Source organism: Aquarana catesbeiana, linkage group LG06 (assembly GCF_042186555.1).
Source record: "Aquarana catesbeiana isolate 2022-GZ linkage group LG06, ASM4218655v1, whole genome shotgun sequence".
In the NCBI taxonomy this organism is placed as follows: Eukaryota; Metazoa; Chordata; class Amphibia; order Anura; family Ranidae; genus Aquarana; species Aquarana catesbeiana.
In genome coordinates, this window is record NC_133329.1 from 123,773,993 (window position 1) to 123,781,137 (window position 7,145).

Consider the following 7,145-nt stretch of genomic DNA (forward strand, 5'->3'; position numbering starts at 1 on the left):
CCCCTTTACATCAGGCGTCCCCATCAGAGTCCCCCTTTACATCAGGCGTCCCCATCAGAGCCCCCCTTTACATCAGGTGTCTCCAACAGTGTCCCCCTTTACAACAGGGATTCCAATCAGAGCTCCCCTTTACATCAGATGCCCCCTCAGAGTCCCTCTTTCCATCAGGTGTCCCAATCAGAGTCCCCCTTTACATCAGGCGCCCCTATCAGAGTCCTCCTTTACATCAGGTGTCTCCAACAGTATCCCCCTTTACATCAGGTGTCCCTATCAGAGTCTCCCTTTACATCAGGTGTCTCCAACAGTGTCCCCCTTTACATAAGGTGTCCCAATCAGAGTCTCCCTTTACATCAGGCGTCCCTATCAGAGTCCTCCTTTACATCAGATGCCCCCTCAGAGTGCCTCTTTCCAACTAACCACAAATGCTACAGTGGGAGTGTTCGGGGCACAGAGCTCTGCGCCCCTAGGACATTCTATGGGAAGCCAATAGAGCTTCCTGTTTGCAAGCACCTGTGTGTCCGGCGTCCCACACACACTTAAAGGGCCGTTATTTAAAAAAGAAAATTATGATGAGTAGCTTGCGAATGGGGGGAGCCACTGAAAGTCTCCTTTTTTTTCCTATAAAAATAACAAACATGTTATACTTACCGGCTCTGCTGCAGTGGATTTGCATAGAGCAGCCCAGATCCTCCTCTTCTCGGGTCCTTCTTCTGTGGTCCTGGCCCCTCCCTCCTGTTCAGTGCCCCCACAGCAAGCAGTTTGCTATGGGGGCACCCGAGCCAAGTCACAGCTCCGTGTGCTTATTCAGACATGGAGCCCCAACCTGGCCCCCTCTCTCCCCTGATTGGCTAGCTGACTTAGATTGACAGCAGCTGCTGTGTCTCAGCCAATCAGGAGGGAGAATCTCGGATGGCTGAGACACTTGTGGACATCGCTGGACAGAGAGGGACCTCAGGTAAGTATTAAGGGGGCTGAGGGGGGCTGCTGCCAACAGAAGGATTTTTATCTTGATGCATAGAATGCAATAAGATAAAAAGCCTTCTGACTTTACAACCCCATTTAAAGGTGTGGAATAGAAATCAAATATCTTTAGAAGCCTGGGGAATGACGTGCAATTAAATGATGCAATGGATCTGCTGGGATTACATCAGGCAGATCATCTACAGTACGGGACTGTATTATCTATAGGAGATCCATATAGTTGTATTTATGTAGAATTTCTAGTTATAAAAAAAGTAAGAAAACTGTCATCCGGGTCTTACAGACGCATCAATATAGGAATATTGTGCTGGTCATTAAATGAACTCTGGAGCCCCATTCACTCCTGAATTTGGGATCTTTGGGTTATTTTTGAGTATTTTTGAGTGTTTGAACAAATGTTTTTGTGCAATGAGCTTAACCTGGCTTGAGCAATTTTTAAAATTGATTTCTAGTCAATGGGAAGCTAGTTGCTAGGCAAGAAAATGCACTTGTTTCAGGCACTCCCATTGAAGTTTATTTGGGCCATAATGCACAGCTCTGCCCCACTCTTCAAATCAACTTTGTATTTTGTGGGAGAAACATATATCTGGGCTAAAGTCATGACTCTTTTAGGGCTCGACCACACATGCCGCTATTATTGCCACTGCTCTGAAAAGCAATCTGCAATGGAAAGCTTTTCAGAGAGCATTTCACAGGCGGTAAGGAGGCAATATGTTGCAAAATAGTTTAACTCTCAAAATGGCTAGAAGCAGTGCAATGCATGTGCTTGTGGCACAGCTCTATTTACTTAAATGGGCTGCGCTCTGAGGTGGTACCACATGCTGAATTCATCATACAGTTTAATTTTTGCAATGTGCACAGCCTTTAGGGTTTAGATGGGCGGTTGGGGGAGCGGTAAAGCTACTGCTCAACTGCCTGCTCTTACTGCCCCCTGGCCACATGCGTGAATGAGCCCTTCCCGAGATTTGTCACAGTCTGTATAGCTCTGGTTTACCTGGTACAGATACAGCCTGTCCCCCAAAGATGTCATTGATGACGAAACACGTAGGGAGTAGCTTGTTTACTATATCATCGTACACGCTTTGCCGTCGTTCATGGCTTTGTATGAATAGGAGCCATCAGTCTGCTGGATCGTCTTTGTTTTATTGTAGTGCAACTATCTGGAGTCTTTGTATACGAACTTTGCAACAAATGGTGAGATCTTAAAAAGGTTTCACTATGGCAGTTTGTTTGCTGAGCAGCAATTGTCCCTGTTGGATGTGGGTTCTCTATATTGTAACACATGCAAGTCTGACCATTATAATTTACGGTCCAACATGTAACTATGTAACATATCTGGTAAGAGGCGTCTGTCAACTGCTTATGCCTGGTGGTGGATTCCCTTTTAAAACCTCAGTTGCACAATTGCACTTTCTGGATCATCAAATGTAATTTATTCCCATTTAAATGGACTTTTGTATTTTTATGGACATTATACTGATTTTTATTTGCATGTTTTCTGGGCTCACTATCTATACACTAGTTTTTGCATGTCTGCACATTATCTTTATTAATTATTCTTATTATTTAATTTATTTCATCTAATTGCACTGTTTATTAGCGCTGCTTATAATTTATTCACAACCTACTTTAATTAGCTAGCAGTGACAGAGTAACTACCAGACACAGCAGGTACATTGGTGCAGATGTATAGATTCACTAACTGGATATTTTGTAGCCAGCCCAAAATACCGATAGATGTCACTACTTCTCATTCTATTACAGCCCAAACAAAGTTTCAGTTGTCCTTATTAAAAGTCAGCAGCTACAGTGTTTGTAGCTGCTGACTTTAAAAAAAAAAATGTTTGTGGCTGGAACTCCACTTTAACCACTTAAGGACTGAGCCTCTTTTTGAGATTTGTTGTTTACAAGTTAAAAACTGTTTTTTTTGCTAGAAAATTACTTAGAACCCCCAAATATTATACATTTTTTTTCTAACACCCTAGAGAATAAAATGGCGGTCATTGCAATACTTTCTGTCACACCGTATTTGCGCAGCGGTCTTACAAACGCACTTTTTTTTGGAAAAAATACACTTTTTTTTAATTAAAAAATAAGACAACTGTAAAGTTAGCCCAATTTTTTTAATATTGTGAAAGATAATGTTATGCCGAGTAAAATGATACCCAACATGTCACACTTCCAAATTGCGCTGGATCGTGGAATGACGACAAATTTTACCCTTACAAATCTCCATAGGCGACATTTAAAAAATTTTACAGGTTGCATGTTTTGAGTTACAGAGGAGGTCTAGGGCTACAATTATTGCTCTCGCTCTAATGATCTCAGCGATACCTCACATGTGTGGTTTAAACAGCGTTTTCATATGCGGGCGCTACTCACGTATGCGTTTGCTTCTGTACACTGTTCTTCGACCGCCCACTGTATATATACGTCGGCTTTTTAAAGATGGGTATCTCAGTAACGGCAGCAGCTGCTGCCATAACCAAGATATCCATCTCTTCAGTGGGCGGTCCAGTTTACGATAATGGTGGATTTGCCGCGAGATCACCGTTATCGGCGGCGGGAGAGGGGCCCCCCCTCCCGCCGTTCTCCCGCGCCCTCCGCTGCTTACCGGAGCCGTGGGTAGCGACGGAGGCGATCGGGTCCTCTTCCTGGCTGGGTATGGATACCAGTGAGGGCAAGATGGCCCCCACCCATCTCCATATCATAGCAGGGCGGAAGCAACATCAAAATATCACGTCCGCCCATACCTCTTAAAGGGACTTTTTTTTGGTCATTTTTTCAAATGACAAAATTTTTTTTTATTTTTTTTTTTATTGCATTTAAGTCCAAATATGAGATCTGAGGTCTTTTTGACCCCAGATCTCATATTTAAGAGGTACTGTCATGCTTTTTTCTATTACAAGGGATGTTTATATTCCTTGTAATAGGAATAAATGTGACCCTTTTAAAAAAAAAAAAAGAAAGTTTTAAAATCACAAAATAAAGTAAAATAAATAAGAAAAAAAATGTTTTTGAAAGCGCCCTGTCCCGACGAGCTCACGCACAGAAGAGAACGCATACGTGAGCATCGCCTGCATATGAAAACTGTGTTCAAACCACACATGTGAGGTACCGCTGCGATCGTTAGAGTGAGAGCAATAATTCTAGCCCTAAACCTCCTCTGTAACTCAAAACATGCAACCTGTAGAATTTTTTAAACTTTGCCTATGGAGATTTTTAAGGATAAAGGTTTGACGCCATTCCACGAGCGGGCGCAATTTTGAAGCGTGACATGTTGGGTATCAATTTACTCAGCATAACATTATCTTTCACAATATAAAAAAATTGGACTAACTTTAATGCTGTCTTATTTTTTAATTCAAAAAAGTGAATTTTTTTTTTAAAAAGTGCGCTTGAAAGACCACTGCGCAAATACAGTGTGACAAAAAGTATTGCAATTCTCTAGGGTATTAGAAAAAAATGTATAATGTTTGGGGGTTCTAAGTAATTTTCTAGCAAAAAAACTTGTTTTTAACTTGTAAACACCGAGTCTGAAAAACAGGCTCGGTCCTTAAGTTGTTAAAAAAAAAAAAAGTGTCACTTTTATTCCTATTACAAAGATGTAAACATCCCTTGTAACAGAAAAAAACATGACAGGACCTCTTAAATTTGAGATCTGGGGTCAAATAGACCTCAGATCTCATATTTACACTCAGAGCCCTTGCACACTGGGGCGGGGGCGGCGTCAGCGGTAAAACGCCGCTATTATTAGCGGCGTTTTACCGTCGGTATGCGGCCGCTAGCGGGGCGGTTTTACCCCCCGCTAGCGGCCGAGAAAAGGTTAAATACCACCGCAAAGCGCCTCTGCAGAGGCGCTTTGCCGGCGGTATAGCCGCGCCGTCCCATTGATTTCAATGGGCAGGAGCGGTAAAGGAGCGGTATACACACCGCTCCTTCACCGCTCCGAAGATGCTGCTGGCAGGACTTTTTTTACCGTCCTGCCAGCGCATCGCTCCAGTGTGCAAGCCCTCGGGGCTTGCACACTGGAATACAAGAAGCGGCACTTTCGGGGCGGTTTGCAGGCGCTATTATTAGCGCAATAGCGCCTGCAAACCGCCCCAGTGTGCAAGGGCTCTAAAATGCAATAAAAAAATAAAATAAAAAATGTTGTCAATAAAAAAAAAAAAAAAAAAGGCCCTTTAAGAGCTATGGGTGGAAGTGACGTTTTGACATCGCTTCCGCCCTGCAATGGTATGGAGACAGGTGGGGCCATCTTCCCCTCACTCATCTCCATACCCAGCAAGGGAGAAGATCCGATCGCCTCCGCCTCTGCTGACAGTTCCGTAAAGCGGCAGAGGGCGCCGAAGCATGGTGGGAGGCGGGGGGCACTATCCTGCTACCGATAAAAGTGATCTTGCGGCGAATCCGCCACAGAGACCGCTATTATCAGAAATTATAAGACCGCCGGCCGAAGAAGAGAATACCAGGGTTATGGCAGCTAGCTGCTGCCATAACAACGATATTCCTCTTCAAAGTAAGGACGTATATCGGCGTACGGCGGTCCGTAAGTGGTTAAGGCCTCTAGATAGAGTTGACGATCGTAGTAAATAAGTATTTATGTCCTATGATCATCATCTCTATCTAGTGGCCATAATGCAATATTTTTATGATTCATTCTATTCTTACACAAAATTACTTCAACTCTGTATCCAAGATTACATCATTACATTTATTTTATAAAAATACAAGCAGTGTAAGTTCCTAAATTTGACTTGGTATTAGCCTCTGTATGCAGTATACAGTACAGGCTGTACAGCAGAGCTTAGAGAAGGGGATGAAGAAGCAGCACAAGGGTCCAATTGGGTGTTTTGCCATGTAAGAAAAATACAGATAGAAGAAGAAAGCAGTGACAGAGAGATGAAGTTTCAGTGTGCTACTTCTCCTTTTACAATGTGGGGGTGGGGAGGAGACCCGTAAGTGAAAATGAAACTGCAGCAAAGAAAAATTAGGCCTCTTCCCTGGCAGGTAGGACTGTGCTGTGTGGATGAGCTGTGTAAATCTCAGGACTGGATGGACAGAAAAAAAAACCTTGGCAGCTAAAACAGCTCCTACATACAGTATGTGTTTGGTTTGTGTATTTATTTGTCTGGAGTTCGGACAAGTCAATCGTGTTAGCTCTCCTGTTTCCTGACATGTTCCTATTAGGTCATCTGTTAAAAAGTAAGAACAAACTGAAATCCATACTTTTCTATTGTAAAGGAGATAGGAGCGCTCAGCCAGGCAGACATGAAAGATAACCATTATTTGTGGATCCAAGTCAGAGCCTAATGTACAAAATAAACACATTAGAATACAGGAACGGTGTGAAAGAGTCATAAATGAAAAAACTGTATGCCGCGTATATCCACAATACAAGAAGACAGCCTGGAAAGGTAAAAAAAATCTTTTTTTTTTTAATATTGGTGGAGGAATTCAACAAATGTTTTTCAACCAAAGAAAGGTCATTTGTCATAAGGCTCATTCACAAGTACGGCAAGGACTGGCGTTTCTTTAAAAAAGAAATCCATGCTCAGATCGCTTTTCAGAGGTGTTTTACAGGTGGAGAGGAGGAGGAGATATGTCGCCTCCTCACTGTCTGAATTAATGCTATAAGTAGTGTACGCTGCAATTGTGTACATTACATGAGGTTGCAGTGAAGCCCCATAGAACTGCATTAGTTGCGTTTAGCGGGGGCCCCCCCCCATGAAAGTGACATGCTGTGTAGGTTTTGCTACGGCCGTATGAGTACAGATGTGTATGGCTGTACGATGATGTTTAGGTAGGAAGTCGAGGACAGTAAAACCATGGCTCAACTGTCTGGTTTTACTGCCCCCCCTGGCCACAGGTGTGAACGAAGCCTCGATTGCAACATATTTCTTCATCTGACACATAGTATTAAACATATCATTCATAGATTTCTAAACATATGTAAGGACTCATTTGCATGTCTGGCTATTATTGCCACTCCTCTGAAAAGTGATTACCAGTGGATCACTTTTCAGAGGGCCCTTGACAGACAGCGAGGAGGTAAAATGTTCCTCTTCATCACCTGTTTTAAAATTAAAAATGACAACCCACTGCACCACAGCTGCGTGAATGGCAGTACGTTGTGGCATGGCCCCATTCACTTGCTATTTAAT